The 21,784-nt window shown below is 39.1% G+C and overlaps 1 long non-coding RNA gene across 1 annotated transcript; it reads left to right on the top strand.

The window, feature by feature from the left end:
- The first annotated feature begins 296 nt into the window (after positions 1 to 296).
- On the top strand, positions 297 to 21,013 carry LOC123393129. Its single transcript, XR_006607873.1, has 2 exons — positions 297 to 648; positions 20,065 to 21,013. It is a non-coding gene; the product is annotated as an uncharacterized LOC123393129 (long non-coding RNA).
- The last annotated feature ends 771 nt before the right edge of the window (positions 21,014 to 21,784 follow it).

Below are 21,784 nucleotides of genomic sequence, written 5' to 3'. Positions count from 1 at the left end.
CTTCTTTTGATGAAAAGCCCTTGGTCTTGCCCATCAAAGATATATCGTCCGTTTAAAACCTGGTCTCTCTGTGTTTAGGTCAATGACTCAGTTGTGCTCTTAACCCCTTGCAGCCAGGGTTCTATTATCCACCTCCTTCCCCCAACCCCGCCCCAGCCTGTTGCCTCCTTCCTAAGATAGTATAAGGACATAGTGGAGACACTATGCATCCTTGTAGGGTTGGGAGAATGACATCAGACATTCTCATCTTTGTGTTTCAGCTCCTGACCACTGCGGTTTACCCCTCCTCCAGGGTGTGGGGAGGGAGGTGTTAGTCTTTCATTTTGTGCTCTTTACTTTCTTGTGCCCTCATCCAGCACACGGATGACTTAACCCTTCCTGTGTGGAGACATTTCCCTTCACCATTTTTATGCCTGTGTTTGCCCAAGATTTACCGCATGCTTATTCCTTCTAAGCTTTACTTCCTGATATGTAAACATCTAGTTTGGGGAAGTCTGAGAAAAATCCTTTTCTCTTTTTGGAAATCTACCTCTCAAGACTATCCAGTGTGGGCTTTAAAGTCTAGATTGAAACTCGGAACCGAGCTGTGAAACTGCCTTCCCTTTTCTTTTTTCCAGAAATTCGCTGCATTCCTCAGTGCTCATCATGGTAAGTGTCCTTTTTAATTGCTGTCACCTATTTCACCCATTCCCTCACCCACTTCCCTTCTGGTAACCATCAGTTTGTTTTCTATAGTTAAGAGTCAGTTTCTTGATTTGTTTCCCTCTCCCTCTTTCTTTTTTCCCCCTTTGCTCATTTGTTTTTTTCCTTAAATTCCACATATGAGTGAAACATAGTATTTGTCTTTCTCTGCCTTAGTTCACTTAGCATTATACTCTCTAGCTCCATCCGTGTTGTTGCAAATGGCAAAAGTTTATTATTTATATGGCTGCATAATATTCCATTGTATATACATACATATGCACTACGTCTTTTCAAATTTTTCATTTATTATTAGACACTTGGGCTGCTTCCGTAATTTGGCTATAATGCTGCAATAAACATAGGGGTGCATATATCCTTTCAAATGAACGTTTTTTATTTTTTGGGTAAATACCCAGTAAGGTGATTACCGGATCGCAGGGTAGTTCTGTTTTGAATTTTTTGAGGAAACTCCGTATCATTTCCCATAGTGGCTGTACCAGTTTACATTCCCACCAACTGTGCATGAGGATTCCCTTTTCTCCACATTGTCACCAACACCTGTGGTTTCTTGAGGTTTTGATTTTAGCTGTTCTGACAGTGTGAAGTGGTATCTCTTTGTAGTTTTGATTTGCATATCCCTGATGACAAGTGATGTTGAGCATCTTTTCATGTGTCTGTTGGCCATCTGGATGTCTTCTTTGGGGAAATGTCTGTTCATGTCTTCTGTCCATTTTTAATTGGGTTATTTGTTTTTTTAGGTGTCGAATTGTGTAAGTTCTTTATGTATTTTGGATACTAGCCCTTTATCAGATATACCATTTGCAAATATCTTCTCCTATTCAGGAGGTTGTCTTTTAGTTTTATTGACTGTTCTGCCTTCCTTTTCTTGGGGGTAATAAACCCGCCATGTGGATGAAAGACTGCAGAGAAGCAAAATCCCCCAATCAGCTGGTATTTTCCCACTTTTCATAATTGTTGAGAATTATCTCATTTAGCATCCCCCTATTTGTAAGTCATCATATTTACTCTGACAGAGCTATTTTTTCCTGTTCTTCTTGTACAATTTATTAGTGATACTTTAATTAATTAGTTGGTTATTTTAAAGATTTATTTACTTGAGAGAGAGAGAGAGAGCACAACCATGAGAGCCAGAGGGAGAAGAGACAGTCTCAAGCAGATTCTGCATTGAGCATGGAGCCCAAAGCAGAGCTTGATCTTCTAACCCTATAATCAAGACCTGAGCGGAAACCAACAGTCAGACCCTTAATTGACTGTTATTACCGAGGCACCCCAGTGACACTTCTGTCTAGTTGTAATTTTTATTTTACATGTGCACCCTTATGACATCTCAACACTGATAGGAGAAGCACACCCACCACTGCCTCAAACACACTGATGTCATTCTGTTAATGTTCAAAGAAACGACTGTGTGCTGCTCAAAACTATAGAGCAGTTACGTTTTCTCGTGTTCAGTGCATAACAGGTGCCCCACACTTAAAAGGTGCTATTCTGTTGGCATTTAGTGAGAAATGTATGCACAGTGTACAAGTCCCACTTGCGATCAGTGCAATACATCAGGGTGAGCTTGTTTTGTAGGAGCACGGACTTTTAAGGGAGTTGATCGGATAGCCTGATGGTGGTGTGATCAACTCTATCCTTATTCTATTTTGGGCTCTCTCTTCCAGGAGACAGCCTGCCTGCCTGCATATTTGCCTGATGGAGTTAGCCTGTCTCAGGGCTTCACTCGGGAGCCCGGGGGATTGCTTCCCACTACAGCAGGCTCTCCTTAGGAGGCTTCAATTGCTTTTGAATTAGTTATAGGCTCAAAAGTGAGCGACTCCCATTATTAGAATGCAGGTTTTAAAATTACTTCATTTCAAGTTGCTAGCTTGGCAGCATTAACCTGTCATCAGAGAATTCAGCATGGTCACGAAGAAGATAGACTTTTGAAAAAATAGAGCAGAAATGAGCCGATATGGTCAAGGAGTGAGGGAAATGGACTCTGAAATGCCTTTCACTTACGCCGTGTCTTCTTTACCATTTATAAAATGGTGGCAAACTTTGGATCCTCCTATTTAGAATAAGTTGAAGGGTAATCAATGACATGCTATGTAAAACAATTCAGTGAGTGCAATACCCCACTGGACTCTCCACGTTTGTGTAGCTGTGTTGAAATAGTTCTAGGAAAGCTTATGTTCTCATGCACACACAAAATAGCTTTAGGCCAGATATCCAAAGGATATATGTCTTGTATAGATGGCATGAGTTTCCAGCTTTATTGAGGCATGATTGACAAATAAAAATTGTGTATATTTAAGGTGTACAATGTGATGATTTGATATATGTAGACATTGTGAAATGATTACCATAATCAAGCCAATTAACACATCCATCACCTCACAAAGTCATTTGGGTGGTTTTTGTTTGTTTTGTGTTGCTTTTTGGTGCTGAGAACACTTAAGATTTACACTCTTTGCAAATTTGGAGCATACAATACATTATCATATTATCATTATTATTGTTAATGGTAGAGTCACCGTGTTGTATATTAAATCCCCAGAACTTATCCATCTTATCATTGAAAGTTTGTACCATTTCACTAACATCTCCCCATTTCTCCCTGCCTCTGGAAACCACCATTTTATTTTCTGTTTCTAAGAGTTTTCTAACTGTATTTAGGTTCCATGTATATGTGAGCTCATACATGCTTGTCTTTCCTATCTGGCTTATTTCACTTAGCATAATGTCCTCCAGGTTCATCCATGTTGTTGCAAGTGGCAGGATTTTCTTCTTTTATGTGCTTGAATAATATTCACTATGAAACTATAAATTCTAAGTGTATGATGACCCAATTATGAAAGCAAACCTGAAAAGATTTAGAAGCCATGTAGGAGAATACCTTTATGACTTTGAGGGAAGGAAAACTTTTTAACGGGATACCAAATGTACAATGTATAAAGAAAAATAGAGATGTATTTGACCTTAAAATTCTGTGTGTGTGTGTGTGTGTGTGTGGCCATAAGCAAACTTGAAAGATCATTTATAAAGTAGGAGAATTTTATGTCAATTCATTGTTTACAAAAGATAAACATCTAGAATACAAAGTAGCTTCCTATAAACCAATAAGATAAATGAAAACTTATCAATAGAAAAATAAGCAAAGAACATGAATAGGTCATCCCAAACCATCAATTAACATATGAAAAGCTTAGCCTCACTGTAATTAATGATATGGAACAAAAAGCAGTCATTTCACAAGATTACATTAGTAAGAATGACAGTCTGATCATACCAAGTGTTGGTGAAGATGTAGAGAATCAGGAACTCTCCTGTGCCAAAATTACACAACCAATTTTGAGAGCAAATTGACAATACATAATAATGTCAAAGATGTACATATATTTTGACCCAGCGATTTTATTCTGAGATACACTTTTCTAGAGAAGCTGTTGTGTGTGTACTGAGAAAGTATAAAGATATTCTCTATAGCACTTGTTTTTTTAATGTCTAAGAAGTGAAGATACATCTTTTTTTAATGGTGGAATGAGAAGTCATGGTTTTGTATATGTTAAAATTCTATAAAGCAGTACAATATATTAATATATATACAATATATATTGTATATACAATTATATACAGTATATACAATATAATATTATATATATATACTGTATATATCAATATATATATAGTACAATATATCAAATCTTAAAAACAATGTTGAGTGAAAAAAGATGAGTTGCAATATATTATGGTATTCATTCTACCACAAACTCAGGGCTTGAAGTAATACACAGTTTTTGTCACACAGGATCTGGAGGCCAGAAGTTGGCATGGCTTACCTGGGTTCAGTATGTCACCAAGGTACATTCCTAGTCTCAGTGAGTGCTGTGGTCTCATCAGAAGCTCTACCAGTGAAGGATTTACTTCCAAACTCCCTTAGCATTTTGTAGAATCCATTTCCTTGTGGCTGTAGAATGGAAGGTTTCAATTTTGTCAGGTCATCCTTAACTCTGAGAGGCCATCTAATATGGCTTGCCACATGGACTTCCAAATACAGCCACCTGCTCTGTGGCAGATTGCTTCTTTAAAGCAAGGGATAGGCCATCTGGGGGGCTCAGTTGGTTAAATATCAGATTCTTGGTTTCAGCTCAGGTCATGATCTCAGGGTCCTGGGATCAAACCCTGTGTGGGGCTCTGTGCTCAGCACGGATTCTGGTTCTCCTTCTCCCTCTGCCCTTCCCCCTGCTCATGATCTCTGTCTCTGTCTCTGTCTCTCTCTCTCATTCTCAAATAAATAAATAAAATCTTAAAAAAAAAAAGCAAGAGATAAAGAGACTCTAACAAGATGGTGTCACAATCTTACATAATCCCATAAACATGACCACAGATATTGCATCATTTTTCACCTCATTTCATGGGTTAGAAGCAAGGTGCAGGTCTCATGTACAAGAAAAATGACACGAATGTGTGAATGCCAGGCATTGATGATTATGGGAACCACAGGAAGGTGTGTTCACCAAAATTTTGTGTCATTTATGTAAATGTCTCAAAATGTAAAAACACAAAACTATTTGGTTGACTGTCCAGGAAATCATGTTGTGTGAAAAAACGAACCTCCGAAAGTTGTATAACACATTGTCTCATTTATATAACATTCTTATAATGATAGAATTATAGAAATGCAGAACAGATTAATGGCTGAAGGGTCAGGGACAAAGGGAAGCAAAGAGAGGGTGACCATGATAAGTATGAGTATAAGCAGCAAGAAGGGTACAGAACAGTTCTGTATCTTGACTGTATCAATGTCAGTATCCTGGTTGTAATACTGGACTATAGTTTTACAAGATGTTACCATTGAGGGAACCTGGAAATGGCATATGGGATCTCTGCGTTATTTCTTAAAACTACATATGAACTACAATGATCAAAAATTTTAAAAGTTCAATTAAGAAACAACAAGAATAAGTAAACTGGAGAAAATATCATAAAAAACTCCAAAGTTCTCATATAAATCCTGAATGATGAGCAGAAAACCATGAGAGAGAAATGGAAAAAAAAAAATAAAAACGTGAAATAGAAATGGAAAAAAAATGGTGATGAGCTGGTTTACATAGGAAGAGAATTTGCAAAAAGATAATTAAAATCATCATTGGAGAGAGTAGAGGGTAGAACTTCTCTGCAGAAAATCAAGTCAGTAACGTGGAGGTCAAAGTTGAGAACTTTAAAAATACAGATGAAAACAACAAACCTCAAAGGACTTGATTAGTTTATACTAATTATTAAGCTTACAATCTTATGTAGAAAACCTATGAATCTTGTCTTAAATGTATCACATATAAATATACATGATTTATATGTATATTCTTTTGTTACTTTCAAAGAACACATGTGAATATTATTCTATAAGGTAATATGCAAAGTTATTAATGATGATTCTCTTGAATGGCACCATTATTCATAATTTTAATTTTCTATTTTATGCATTTGGATACACAGTTTTCTACCATGAGTATGTATTAATTTTAGATGAAAAAACAAAATCAGGGCAATTTTGTGCATAGTGCACATCTGCAATTGTGTAAAAATATATACAACAAACTAGAAGGAGATGTTGTATACTAAATGTTAACAGTGGTTCTGCCTGGGGGATCAGATTTACTTGTTTTCATTTTCTCCAAGTAATGCTGTGTAGTCTTTAGATTTTATACAGTGATCAGATGTTCTTTAAATCATATAGATAAATTTTAAATTAGCATATAAAATTTTATAGGTACGATATGATAACAAACATGTAAAAAAATACATTGAAAATTGATGGAAAAGAAAACAATAGAAGGTCAGAGTATTAGAGATGACTTTTTTATTCTTCTAACTCTTATGTATTTTCAAAATTTGTATCATGAGCATGTATTGGTTTGGTAATGGAAATGTCCCCAAAGAAAATAGAAGTGATTAATTAACTGTTTCAGAGATGGGGAAATTTTTTCTAGACATAAAACAATAGAAAAGTCATAAAATAAAATAAAGGAGGGACTGTTCAAATAGTCAATTAAAACATGGGAAATCGGGGCACCTGGGTGACTCAGTGGGTTAAGCCGCTGCCTTCTGCTCAGGTCATGATCTCAGGGTCCTGGGATTGAGTCCCAGGACTCAAGATTTTAAAATCTTAAAAAAAAAAATGGGAAAATACGTCACTTCCCTAAATGCAATTTTAAAAATTAACATTTTTTGAACTTGTAAATTTATTTCATTTTTTCTGTTGTACTTAACTCAATTTTTAGATGATTAAACAATATTCCATTCTCACATAGAATAAATATGCATACCTGACAGATCCTATATGAGAAAATATGTAATGTGATAGGAAAATATATTACAACCTTCTGTGAAAAGAAGAAAAAACATTGTATTTACAATTTGTCTTAAACTTATGTATGTGTATATTTTTAGGAATGACAAAAGTGATCCAAATGTTCACAATAGTTACATCTTAGGGTTGGAATTTCAGAAGACTTATTTTTTCTTTTAATGCCTGTATGTCCCACATTTTCTAAAATCAAACCAGAGAAATGCAACATGCTATATATAGTAAATGTAATAAAACTATAGCAAGGTCCAACGAGTAAGCTTAAAAAACACTGTGCTTGGCTGTGGACTTCCAATCAACACAGAACTCTTCAGAAAATCTAATAAAATTCATTCACTCAACAGTTATTTACACAAGGCCTACTCTCCATCAAGGACTATGGCAGGTGTTTGGAATCTTCTAGTGAACAAGTCAATGATCTTGCCATCACCTAGCTTACATGCAAAGATGGAAGTTGGAAAACCATCTACCCTTAGCTTGTTCAAGCTTCCATAACAAAATATTCCAGACTAGGGGGCTTAGATAACTGAAATTTTTTTTCTCATCGCTCTGGAGCCTGGAAGTCCAAGATCAAGGTGCCAGCACAGTTGGTTTCCTCTGAGGCCCTTCTCCTTGGTGTGCAGGTGGCGGCCCTCTTACTTGTTCATTGGTCATCTGTCTGTGCATGTGGCCCTGGTGTCTCCCACTTTTCATGTAAGGATACCAGTCATATTGGACTAGAACCTCACACTAATGCCATCACTTAATGTAAGTACTTCCTTAAAGATTATTCCCGAATACTGTTCTGTTATGAGATATTGGGGGTTGGCAATTCAACAGGACACAGGAGTGGGGGACATAACTCAGCCCATAAAACCACTCTATCTTTTAACTGTCGTTAGTGATCCCTCCTATCTGGTCCAGTGTCAGTTTGAATACTTTCGGTGATGGGGAACACATTTTCCTACCTTATTTCAGTGGGTAGAGTTTGTGTCTGTTTCTAAGTAGAAGGTCACTGGACCCAGACTTCCTGACACAAAGGTTGGAATACCCAGCATCATAGGTCCTGGATTCCCGCAGCTTCCTGGCTGGGGAGACCCTGCAGTTGAAGAGTGAGGCTTTCAGCTATGATGTATCTCCCACATCCTAAAGCCAGGAGGTGACACAAAGTCACAGACATTTCCAACCGAACAGGACAGGACGGATCCCTCCTCTCTTCACTTTAAAGGGCATCTGTGACATTTTGCTTTGCTTTGTTTTGTTATTAAAAGGGATTCCTTATCCTCATCTCTCTCCCTCTTTCTTTTTTTGACTGATCACACAGAGAAGTCTCCGGACCTTTCACAGATCGAATTCCACAGGCAGTTTTTCTGAATCTGACGGACTCGAAAGCATCAGCTTGCTTCTTTCTCTGGAAGCCAGCTTTTTAATCCTGGGTCGCATGTCGCTTTTAATCCTGGGCATGATGTTCGAGTTCCCCTTGGGCCTAAATTTCACCGCAGTAAATGCTCTTCTTTAGCAGCTGCAGAAATGTGTCCTGAGAGCGGTGCTCAGGCCACCGCTTCTGCAGGAGGGAGCCGCCAAGGTCCGGTGAACCCTGGGAGTCTGGTGTCTCTGATCAACTCTTAATGAGGCTGACACCGGCTCCTTCAGCCAGACACTAAAGGGTTAAAAGTCAAAGACCCATGAGGAGGCTGGTGCAAGAGGAAAGGGAGAAAGTACTGGGGCTCTTCCTATTTTGAATTGAAAAGGCAGGGTTTTCAGGGGAGAAAGTGCAGGAATGGGCAAGGTGATGGAAGATAACAAGAGTATAATTCTCACCAGTTGTACCCAGTCCGGCTTGTCAGAGAGGGACCAGTCCCCCAGAATGCCTCGGAGGTAACTGCTCCCCCAAAGAAAGCTTCTCAACTATCCCAAGAACTTCAGAATTCTTTCTCGAGTGACACAGTTGGACCATGATGTGAATCAGAAGTTTCTTTTTATGTCAACATTTGATTGAGAAAAATTTCAGAACGATAGCAAAATTGACAGGATTTTCTGGGGAACACCTATAGGCTCACTGCTTGGATTCTGTCATTAATATTTTACTGTGCCTGCTTCGTCTTCCGTCTGGGTATTCCTCTATCCAGCCATCAATCCATTTGGCTTTTTGGATGCATTTCAAAGCAAATTGCAGCTATCACTACACTCGCCCTAAATACATTTGCACATAACCAGATTTTGATATGTTTACAGGTATTTCTTCTTATAAGGTAAAATTTACTTACAATGAAACATACAAATCTTGAATGCACATTGATTGAGTTTTGACAAAGACTTATGCCTGTAGGCGATCTAAGTAACTATCAAGGGGGCAGAACAGCCTCATCTCCCAGAAAGTTCTGGTGACCCTTTCCAATCAATCCCCGCTCCTTCCACCTCCCAAACTTTGTTCCTGTATTTTTCTGCCCTAAGTTAGTTTTGTCTGTTTGGATTGCCTCAAAAATGGAATCATACGTTATGTACTCTTTGTATGGTTTCTATCCCTTGCCATAATATTTTGGATTGTGTGCCTTAGTGGTTTATTACTTTTGATCGCGAAGCAGGATTCCATTGGGTTAATACACCAGTGTGTTTACCAATAATGAGGACACAGGGACTTTTTCAGTTTGGGGCTGATATGAATAAAGGGACTAGGTTTGTTCTTGTACAAGAAAAAGAGCTAATTTTTTCCTCTCCAGGAACTCAATGGAATATTTTCAATGGTATTGTCCTTCCATCGGACCTCTCTTCCATCCAGGCAAACACATATTATGTGTTCAATCCCTGGGAAGATAAAGTTAAAAAGATACATTCCCCATCCTTTATTGAACCTAGGGAGAGAAGCTTTTGGGGTTCTGGACCCGATTCTGTGTGTGTGTGTGTGTGTGTGTGTGTGTGTATTTGTGTGTGTGGTACAGGGAAGAGGCACCGGGCTTCTGTACCCTCCCCAGGAGCACCGCTCTCCCAACACCTCCATGTGTTCACCCAGCCCCGAAGCTCTCCCAACCTTGTCCTTTGGGTTTTTAGGGAAGCTTCATTATGTAGGCACAGTGGATTAAATCATTGGCCATTAGTGATCGGCTCAACCTGCAGCTCCCCTCCCCACCCAGGAGGTCTGGGGGTGGGACTGAAAGTTCCATTCCTCCAGTCACCTGGATGGTTCTCCTGGCCACCAGTCCTCATCCTTCCATGAGGTCCGAAAGTCACCTTATTAACATAAGACACCTTTATCGCTCTCATCACTTAGGAAATTCCAAGGGTCTTAGGAGCTCTGTGTCAGAAATGGGGGTGAAGACCAAATATGGATCTTTTATTATAAATCACCATATCGCGGAGAACAATACAGACCATTACAGAAACACAGAAATAGGGCTAAGATGAGAAGTTCCGGAGAAGGGAGAAGTGTAGGAGTGGTAGACCCAGAGGAGGGAAACAGAGGACTGAGGATTCTCAATATTCTGTAGCAGCTTTAGAAACGAGCTCATGACCCCTTTTCCCACAGCTCCCTTCAGTACAACCCAACTCCTTCACCACAGAGCTCAGTTCTGTGGAGGTGAATTTACCAGGGGCCTTAGGGAGTGAACTAACTTCTTAAAACCTACTTCCCTAGAACGTACTCTATTTGCAAACTTCCTGCAGGTGTGTCTCAAGCCTTGATCTCACTTGACCTGAGACTTTCAGAGGAAACTTATTATCCTAAGAAGTTATTTTGTCCTAAAGTTTACAGATTCCTTCTGAAAAGCTGGATCGAACTGACTTGTAGAATCAGCCAGGCTTTCTCAAGTGCAACCATTCCAGAATGTACTACCCCTGAGATGCATCACCAGGTTCCTTTTGAGTCATTGGTAGGGTTGCCAGATAAAACACAGGATACCCGATTCAATTTAAATTTCGAGTAAACAACTTTTTTTTCCTTTGTGTGTCCCAAATATTGCATGGGACATAATTATGTCCCCAATAATTGGATGCAGTATAAATTTATACCAAAAAGTGTTTCATTGTTTATCTGAAATTCAAATGTAACTGCACACCCTGTACTTTCATTTGCTAAATCTGGCAACTCTAGTCATTGAAGCAGCAGGCTTTCTGACCAAGTGAATTTTACCCATGATGGAAGCCAAACCCTTAAAATACCAAAACTTTAACAACTAACCATGAAGGAAATGTTAAGTGTATCAGATACCTCCCCATCTTTTGAGTTGGAATAGATGGATGGATCCCTAAACCTTCTTGATAACCTGAAGTCATTTGCATGAATATCAATTATTGCTCTGTATTGTGCATATAGGGCTACTCGTCCCTATATGGAATGTCACCAGAAACCTGCGATTTTAGAATTTTAAAACTGTATTGTTGTTGTTGTTTTTTCATTTTTTTTTCTTTTTTCCTCATTATCGAGCTATCAGTTAAACCTCCCTTGTGGCAATTACTATTTGTTTTCCTAGAGTCTAAACCCACTAAACTTTTCTTCTGCCTAACCTAATATTGGTTTAAAAAAATGAGACACTAAATCTCGCTATAATATGTATACACAAAGATTATAGGCTAGCATGGAGAAAGGCCTTGGGTTTGTGATAATTATTTTAACATTTCAGAGATTTTTAAAAGCCAATTTCCAGTCTTTTAATTTTATTTTCTCGAACATTCATTCACTCACTCATTGAAATAATAAATGTTATTATGTAATAGAGGTTTAAGCAGACCCCCATGGCTTCAGCGTTTTGTAAAATAATATTTATAATTAGTTTTTAGCAAACCGTATCTTTAAAGGGCTGGAGGGTGATTAAAAATTGAATGTTGCCATCTGAATATTATATATTTTCTAAATAGTGTATTCATTCAATTTACATAATTGCATGAATCCTGTGAGCAGATTCCCACCTGGTTGCCTGTCATTTGCTAGGTAGTGTCATTTAAATGTGGAAAGCACAGCTTCCTCTTCCTTAGATCTTTCTTCGCCTGGTCTCAGGGTCCCTATTGTGTAATAACCTCTCTCGCACCTAGAGTGTAGATCTGAAACTTTCAGCCAAATAGCAAAGGAGAAAGTTGCCTTTTTAGTTGCCTTTTTCAAGGGGGACACTCAGTTTTTAGCAGGAAGTTGACTCTCATCCTTAAGCATTCACTGTTTTGTCCTCTGGGAATCTTTGTCTAAAGATTCTAAGTCCTCATGACATTTGTCAGGGAACAAAGAAGTCATGGGTGGCAGATATTCATAGAAATTGGGGTTAACATTCCTGCATCAAAATTCTTGAAAATGTGTCCACCAGGTTATGCAAAGGACGTAACCTTCTTAAATATTTGCCAAAGTCCACTATCCTCAAAGAGGCTGCTTTCTGTGAGGAAAAAAAAAACCAACAAAAAACTCCTCATTTCAGTGGTAACTTAGATCTGCCCATAAGTTAAGTGAGACCCATAATCACACCATGGGTTTGTCCAAAATGTGTAGCTCCATCAGCCAGACCCATTGCCTTCTCTTGACCTGGATTACTGTCTTGGAGCCGTCATGTGTACGTCATGCCTTTTTTGGGCAATGCCCTACTAGCAGGGTGGTTTTAAACTGAGGTATACATCCAAATCATCGGGACAGCTGTTGAAAATGCAGGTTCCTGGATCTCACACTATGCCATGAAACCAGATGCCCTAAGATGTTGAACCCTACTCCGAGAAATACTCTTCTGCACCCGCATTCCATGAGGATGGGGATTGTGTTGGTCTTGCTCACTGCTTTTTCCCTACACTGGCCTAACGCCTGGCTCATGATAGGTCTTCAATAAATGTTTGGTCAATGAAGAAATTAAGAAAGGTTGAGGAGTGATGAATAGCATGGTGGCTTCAGTGGCTAAGGAGACTTCCTTAGGTGAAGGAATTCCTATCACCATGAGGGATGAGCTGTAAACAGTTTCTTTGAAGTTGTGTGTGTGTGTGTGTGTGTATGTGTTTTGAATTATCAATAAATATCATTGCTTTTTTTTAAAGTATAAAAATACTACACTGGGACATATAGTTCCATTATAATATGTTCTTTTAAAAAGCATTTTATTTGAGACAGAGAGAGAGAGAGCACAACTGGGGAGGAGGGTTAGAAGGAGAGGGAGATGCTTCTCCCTGCTGAGCAGGGAGCCTGACATGGGTCTCAATCCCAGGACTCCAAGATCATGACCTGAGCTGAAGGTAGACACTTAAGGTAGACACTTAACTGACTGAGCCACCAGATGCCCCCATTATAATATATTCTTATTCTCCCCCCCCCTTTTCCTTCCATCCATCCAACTATCCATTTACCTTTACGTATAAAGAGAAGTCTAGGAGGTGCCTGGGTGGCTCAATCAGTTAAGCATCCAACTCTTGGTTTCAGCTCAGGTCATGATCTCAGGATCATGAAATGGAGCCCTACATTGGGCTCCATGCTTGCTGTGGAGTTGGCTTGAGATTCTTCCCCCACATCCCATCTTCTCCTCCCTCTGCTCACACTCTCTGACTCTGGAACAAATAAAATCTTGGCTTAAGTGGGTACGAGAAGAATAAATGAAACAAGATGGGATTGGGAGGGAGACAAACCATAAGTGACTCTTAATCTCACAAAACAAACTGAGTGTTGCTGGGGGGAGGGGGTTTGGGAGAAGGGGGTGGGATTATGGACATTGGGGAGGGTATGTGCTTTGGTGAGTGCTGTGAAGTGTGTAAACCTGGTGATTCACAGACCTGTACCCCTGGGGATAAAAATATATGTTTATAAAAAATAAAAAAAATAAAAAAAAATAAAAATTTAAAAAAAAAGAGAGAGAGAGAGAGGTGTCTAGGAAAATGTTCATTTAATACTCAATTTTTAAGTGGCGAGATTTTAGGTAACTTCAAATTGTTTTGGATTACATGAAATTTGGCAACTCTGGTTGCCAAGGTCGTCGTCTTTTAGAATTCTCCTGTGCGGACCCCTGAACTATATCTCAAACCACACTTCCATTGTTTTTCAAAGTTCTCTTCTCTGAATCCAATATCTTGAACCCACCTGGTAACTATCTGTATCTTTGACTTATGGGCTGGATAATTTATCAAGACAAATTAAGGTCAAAAATCATTTAAATTTTAAAAAAATACATTCTCTTGGACTGATTGTTTGGAAATTAGAGTCCGTTAGCATATCTGATCTCAAAACCTGCCAAAGATAGGTGAGAAGACAGTAGGCATCAACTCTGGTTGCCAAGGTCGTCGTCTTTTAGAATTCTCCTGTGCGGACCCCTGAACTATATCTCAAACCACACTTCCATTGTTTTTCAAAGTTCTCTTCTCTGAATCCAATATCTTGAACCCACCTGGTAACTATCTGTATCTTTGACTTATGGGCTGGATACTTTAGTTCACAATAGTGCGGGAAGTTTGCCTGGGATTCAGGGCAGGACTGAAAGTCACTGCCCTGAGGGGTATGGGTCTACTTGAAGGTCTTTGGGTTTCTGGCATTGGGGTCTGTCTATACATATGAAAGGAAAAGGGAAAAGTTCATGTTTTTAAATAGCTCAAATCCTCCTTGTGGGAGCTTTCTGGGGACTTGTCCCTTTGTGCAGGGAATGGAGGACAAATGTGTATATTTTTTAGGGCAGAGCTGAGGCTGCCAGGATGGCTCAGTTGGTTTGGGCAGAGCTGACCCCTGTTGGATATTGTGTCCCATCTGATGGCAGACCAACTCTCATTTTACTCTTCACTTTTTTTTTTTATTAATATGTAATATATTATTAGCCCCAGGGGTACAGGTCTGTGAATCGCCATGTCATTTTACTCTTTCTCAACCCTATTGCTTAAAATCTCAAAGTTCTGCCTTTAATTTTCCTGAGTAGTTTCCAAATACACTTTTCTTAAAAAAAAAAAGTTCCATTTAGTGCTCCTATTGAGTGACCCACCTGATATTGCCAGAGCTAAATCCCCATTCCTTTCCCACGAAAGATCTCTCCCTTCTCCTATTCTGGCACTCTCAGTACTATGAATTAACCAGACTCATTTTTTCACTCCCCTGGGCATACAGGAGAACTACATTTCCCAGCTTCCTTTGCAGTTAAGTGGCACAATGACTTTCTGTCTATGTATAAAGTGGATAGCAGTGAGGTGAGGTAATTTTTGATTGGGCCCTAAAGCCTCTTGAGAGGTCTGTGTCTTCATTGTACATAGAGGCTTGAGAGGCAGAGCTTGAAAGACTGTGTCTTCATCATAAAGAGGGAGAGGATCCAGTGACAGTGCAGAAGAAGGGTTTTGAGGTCCTAGGGAACAGTAGAACCAATGAAATCATGTAGTTTGGGAAGCTAGGTTACTCTGTGGAGAAGTAAACTCTGCAGGGAATAAACTTTTATTGTGTTTTCCATTTATATTTAGAGGATTTTGTTCTTGTAGAAAAATATAGCCGTCTTACTAAAATCCTTACTTATACTTCAAACCCACTTAAAACATTCCCATCTCTGTCTAGATCTCCTGAGTATCACAGATGAAGTTAATCTAGATTGAAGTCTTCCTCGAAACATTCTTATCATAGTTATTATAAAACATCTTCCCATATCCCTTCATTTCCCACTAGACTGGAAACGGTTTGAGATCAGACCTTTGTCTTACTCATCTTTGTAAACATCACTGGCCACTGTATCTGGAACATTCTAGTGTCTCCTGGGAAACAGTGGAACCTGCATTGAACTAAGGTCTATTTGACCAAATTTTGTTTTCTTGTATATTCTGCTTCTCGGACAGAGATAGAGGGGAAAGAACCCAACATTTACAGAATCTGAAGTGGAGGACCAAGTCTCAATGGTCATCTTCTTGGTAGAAAGCATATCTGAGGTCCTCAGGGAAATACTTACATTTTCTTCCTCCTGCAACTTCACATGAACATGGCTACCAACAGTTGTCCAAAGATGGCCAAGGAGAGGGAAAACGATTAGAAGGCTAGGCTTGGCTCAGCTTTGGAGAGAAGGTGGTAAGATCCAGCTGGAAAAGATGAGGATGTCTCCAGAGACACCTATTTGGCAAAGTGATAGTGATCCCCAGTTCTGCCCCAAGACCAGATACTGAACAGTCATGGCAGAGGGTCCCTATCTAGACAATTTCTATTCAAGAATGAAATGTCTTTTTAAGCAGAGTAGAGAAGAAACTCATCCAACTGAATAGCTAAGAGACGGCACTCGGCTTTGGCCCAGGAAGACCCCTTTCTTATTGCTCTGTTTTCACTCTTCTGGGAAGTGCATTGCATGACTTTCTTGGGGTGGAGGGCTCCAAAGTACAAATGTGCACCCACAGCAGTTTCCAAGATGTGTTTTTCTCCCTTTTTACTGTAACTCGAGAAAGTCAATGCATTTAGAAACTTGAGTGGTTTTCTTCAGACGTCCAAGTTACATTTTTACTTCCTCAGTTCAGCTCTCAAACTCCTCATCCTAGTTGACCAAGAACTTGTGAAAAAAAAAATGGAGAAGGAATATCCTGAATCATTTACCTAGAACTTGGACAGGGTGTAAACAGGTCAAAGGCAAAGTAACTTCTAAGAAATCAGAAAGATGTGGGAGTACCGGAATGATGTCCTTCAAGGCTGTGATGTTGACAGATGCCAAGACTGGTTTGATGGTGCGTGGAGCCTGGGATCACCAATGAAAATTTCCATTAAATACTGTAAGGTCAGTCCCCAAACAACATTATGTAAACGCATGCAATGTCTTATTTTCTGTTCTAGGGAAAGGGTAGACATTTCTGTGTTAATACTATTCATTCATTTCACAGCTGTTTACTAAGTGCTTACCATAAGGGGGCCACAAAGATCTGGGTCCTACTCATAAGGAGCTCAAATTATCCAATTCAATTCAATTTTCTCTAGAAAGTTATTTGCTGAGTCTACTTCATGTTTTGAACGGGCTTTTAATACACAGAGATTATCAATCTAAATCACTGGAATGTGGACCAAACGTTTTTGCCCCAGAAGTAGCCAGAAAGGATGACTTGAAGGTAGACGGGAGAATGATGGGTGTTCTTGCCTAGAAAGGGGGTTTGCTAACAGGTTTAGGGTGGGGGCTGGGAATCCCAGGGCATTAAGAAGTAGATACAATTTGAGCAATTCTCCAGTTACTGTGTTTTCTGAGGAGTGTTCTACAGAACTCTAGGGAGCAATGTGCTTTGGATAAAAGTGTTCTGTGGTCAGATGTGTTTGGAAAATTTTGTGTATCATATCAAGATATTTGTAAACGTCCTCATGTGACATAATAAGGACTTGAGGAAGTTTACAGGAAAGAAAACAAATCACATTTCTTCCCCCAAAACCAGACATCCCAGACTTACTCTACAATATATTATTTTGCTATTTAATACCAATCCATATTCCATGAATCTGGCATTTTTCTCATCATATATTATAAAACATTAAAACAATTTAACCCAGAACATCATTCTATCCAAAAGGAGTTTTTTTTTAAAAGATTTTGTTTATTTATTTATTTGACAGAGATGACAAGTAGGCAGAGAGGCAGGCAGAGAGAAAGGAGGAAGCAGGCTCCCCGCTGAGTAGAGAGCTTGACGTGGGGCTCGATCCCAGGACCCTGGGACCATGACCTGAGCCAAAGGCAGAGGCTTTAACCCACTGAGCCACCCAGGTGCCCCCCAAAAGGAGTTTTTAATAGTCAAATACATGTTTCACAATTATTTTTTATTAATGTACATTGTTTCTTGGAGCTGTAAATCACTCATTGTGGATATAATATGGTTATGTATCCAAGATATTATGTTGTCTTACATTACATTATGAAGTATATCATATGTACCATATTGACTATATGATCATATATGTAATGGGTTGAAATATTTATTATTTTAACAGCTCACACCAGCTGTTAAAAGGAAAGAAGGGCATCTGGAAAAGATGAGACCCAAATTTGTATATCATCAGGCATAATAATCATCAAAGAAAGGAACAGATCAATAATTTGGTTTGGGAAAATAGAACAAGGAAAGAAATCTGTCAAGACAAGAAGTATGTCAAACAATAAGGAATAAGATAGGAGCCTGGTGTTTAGGTTTTAGAATTTTAGTAATTTTCAGGAACTTGACTTCAGGAACTTTCAAAATCAACTTGAAGCTGTTTGTGTTGCTATCATGCAAATCCCTGAATCTTCCTAGAATTATCAGCAAGGATTTATATACCCATACACTTTGCACTAATCTAATTATATGCAAATTTAAAATTGTTGCGTGGGTAGGAGCAGAATGAGTGGGGTATAACCCTAAAGAGTGGGGGTACCCCAAACTGGAGTTCAGTGGGAATGGTAGCCCAGAGGTCTCTAAGGAAGTTGTGGGATTTTCACAGAGCTCTGGGTGTACAATGGGTGTTTGATCATTTTTATCTATCTCTTATGGAGACAGAAATCCACTTCTGGGCTGTGTGTGTGTGTGTGTGTGTGTGTGTAAAGTGATAGAGAAAGAGGGGAATAAAGATAAAGATATGGGGCGCCTGGGTGGCTCAGTGGGTTAAGCCGCTGCCTTCGGCTCAGGTCATGATCTCAGGGTCCTGGGATTGAGTCCCGAATCGGGCTCTCTGCTCAGCAGGGAGCCTGCTTCCCTCTCTCTCTCTCTGCCTGCCTCTCAGTGTACTTGTGATTTCTCTCTGTCAAATAAATAAATAAAAGATAAAGATATGGAGATGGAGGTCTGTATGACACCTTCAGAATCTTAATTTCCAATTATAAATGTTTCATAGCTTAGGAATTTATAAAAAGTGTTTTTCTCAGATACCCATGCATACGCCAGCAATAGATGAGGAGCCAGTAGGCTTTGGGAATCAATCTGTAGAAGCCCCAGCAGCTGGCTGCATGTCTGTGGCCAGAGTGAAAGAGGAAGGAGAGCCATGCTGTCATCTCCAGACTTGGAATACCCTCAGGGCTCAGGTATGAGTGAAGTCCTATTCTGGGACCAGAAAAGAAAATATACGTTCACAGACAGGTTTGTGGAGAAGTGACTAAAGGATACATAGATAGAAGGAGACAAGGGTTGGGGTTCAGTGTGAAGGTATTGCAAAGAGTTAAGCAATGAGCTTAGGTTGCATAAAACAAGGTCTGCTGTCTAGAATGGAGGAGGAGAAAGTCCTTTTTTGCTCTGGACTGGCCAGTCTACCTCCTTTCTGGATTTGTGCTTCCTTATGGGGCTTGGCCACTAGTAGTTTCCAGAGTGACCATAGTGAAATGAAAAATCTGATCATGTCAGTCCCTCCTTTAAAACCATTCAATACACACCCCTATGTTTATTGCAGCAATATTTACAATAGCCAAGATATGGAAGTGATCTAAGTACCTATGGATAGATAAATGGATAAAGATGTGGTGCATGCATACGTATACACACACACACACACACACACACACACGAATATTACAGTCATAAAAAGGATGAATCTTGCCATGTGTGACAACATGGGTGGACAGAGAGAGTACTCCACTAAGTAAGTCAGACCAAGAGAGACAAATACCGCAGGATTTCACTCATATGTGGAATCTAAAACACAAAGCAAACGAGTAGACAAACAAAAAACAGAATCAGACCTATAAATACAGAGAATGAACTCACGGTTGCCAGAAGGGGGAAAGAGGCAGAGAGATGAACAAAATGAGGGCAGAGGAGTGGGAAATACAGGCCTCCAGTTACGGAATGAATGAGTCATGGGAATAAAAGGCAGAGCATGGGTGACCGTACTCAGTGGCATTGTATTAGCATTGTGTAGGGACTAATGGTGGCTACCTTTGTGGTGAACAGAACATATTACACACAGTTGTGGAATCACTACATTTTATGCCTTAAACTAATATAACACTGTGTGTCAACTATACTTAGATTTAAAAAAATTTAAAAAAAAAAACTATTTGATGGTTTTCCATTGCACTCAGAAGAAAATATGCCCTCTTCCCCCTAATTTACAAGACCCCTCATGATCTTTCCTTCCACGGTTCATTTCCATGCATGGATTTGCTTAAAATGTTCTCCCTCTCTCACTTCCTCTCATGGCCCAGTTGACTTCTGTTCATCTGTTACATCTCAGATCATGTGTCACTTTTTCAACTAAGCTTTCCTTGACCTCCAAGATCAAGTGATGCAATCCATTCTCATTCCACCTGACCTCATTTCACCGTTCCCTTCCTGGTATTCAATTCCCAGCAGAGGACCTCTTTCTGCACTGATGCATGGTTTGAAGAATCATGGTGGGAAATCCTTCAGCCTGAAGAAAGGCAGAAGAAGTTTGAGCAACACCCACCCAGAAGGCTTTTCTCCCCACCTTGGGATGTCAGCAGGTTGGAAGGAAACCAAGGATATTATTAGCCTCCAAAGTTAAGTGGAGGGTTATCTGATCCTCGAAGCCAGTGGTCTTTAACCTGAAGCATCTATACCTCTGAGGATTTATAAATATTTTCCCAAAAGATACATAAACTAATTTGGTTTTGGATCATCAATTACCATATGAATTCTTCTAATATTTTTTTAACTGAGAAGTCTCCTGGAATTTCTCCTTTTTATGTCATAGTCTCCTGTTTCCCATGAAAAGTGAAAAAAAAAAATCTTTTGCCCATTGAGAATCTTATTATGGTGTATTGCACTCACATGAAAAACTTCCAGGGCACCAAATAAAAGGATAATCAAAACATTAAAAATATTTTATTATGCTAGATGATTGTGTGATAATTCAGTTGTAATAATAACTTGAGTAACAATGGTTAAAAATGAAGCTTCCATTTCTATATACTTATTTCTGTGGACAAATTGTCTAAGCATTTAATATCTATAAAGATGGATAAACAAACAAAAGGAATAGAATTGATACCAAATCCTTTTTCTTTCATGTAATTAGTGATAATCATCCCCAGAAACATAAACAGCTTCATGGATATATCTCATTAAAAAATACATTTCCAATATAATTCTATTATTTCTGCTTAATAAATATTTATCAAAATTTGTAATGTATCCATCTTGTTTTAATGCATAGCTTAGTAATAATAAAAATGATATCTCCATATAGAAGAAATACTTTTTAATACTTAGAACCGTATAGCCCTAGGAATTACAAACAAAATTTAAAAGTCAATTTATGTACATATTTTTGTAGTGGATAAATATGATCAATAAATGATTTTCAAGTGTCAAAGTATATTACATGAGCTTAAAGTTCTGTGGGGGAAGTGAAATGAAACTATTAGTTCTCAGAGAAAAAGAAAAATGTTAACTATCTGTTACACAAGAGCTTGTTCATTTTTTTAAATAGATGAAGGTGGTTATGAAATTGCTATGATTTTTTTTTTAGAGTCTATAGGCTACCTTTTATAGTTTTGTCTAAAAAAGGTCAATATTCACAAGACACCAGAAATGGTACCTTTTGCAAGGAAGGACCAAACTTTGCAAACCACTTTTGGTGAGTAAGCAAGCAGCAAGCCTAAAGATCACTGCTTTAAGGCACTACTCCTGGCCGCTGGAAGGGCAGCCCAGCTCTGCCCATGGACACGGCCTCACTGATCATTCAAGCCCCTTGGAGTAGCTTCCTTTAGGCTTGAGTCTGAGGTCCCTTCTTATGGAACATTTTCCTGCCCCACCCTGCCACCCAGATATGGTGAGGTTCTCCCCATAAACACTCTCAGTGACCCCATGCTGCTTTCATGGATCATTTCTTATGATTTGCAATTATACATTCAAAAAGACCTGACCAAAATTCAGAGGTGCCACTGACTATAAGCTCTGTGA

This window comes from Mustela putorius, unplaced genomic scaffold (assembly GCF_011764305.1).
Source record: "Mustela putorius furo isolate JIRA1106 unplaced genomic scaffold, ASM1176430v1.1 tig00000743_pilon_pilon_pilon, whole genome shotgun sequence".
In the NCBI taxonomy this organism is placed as follows: Eukaryota; Metazoa; Chordata; class Mammalia; order Carnivora; family Mustelidae; genus Mustela; species Mustela putorius.
Note: the sequence above shows the minus strand (reverse complement) of the source record. Positions and strands in the feature narration are given on the sequence as shown.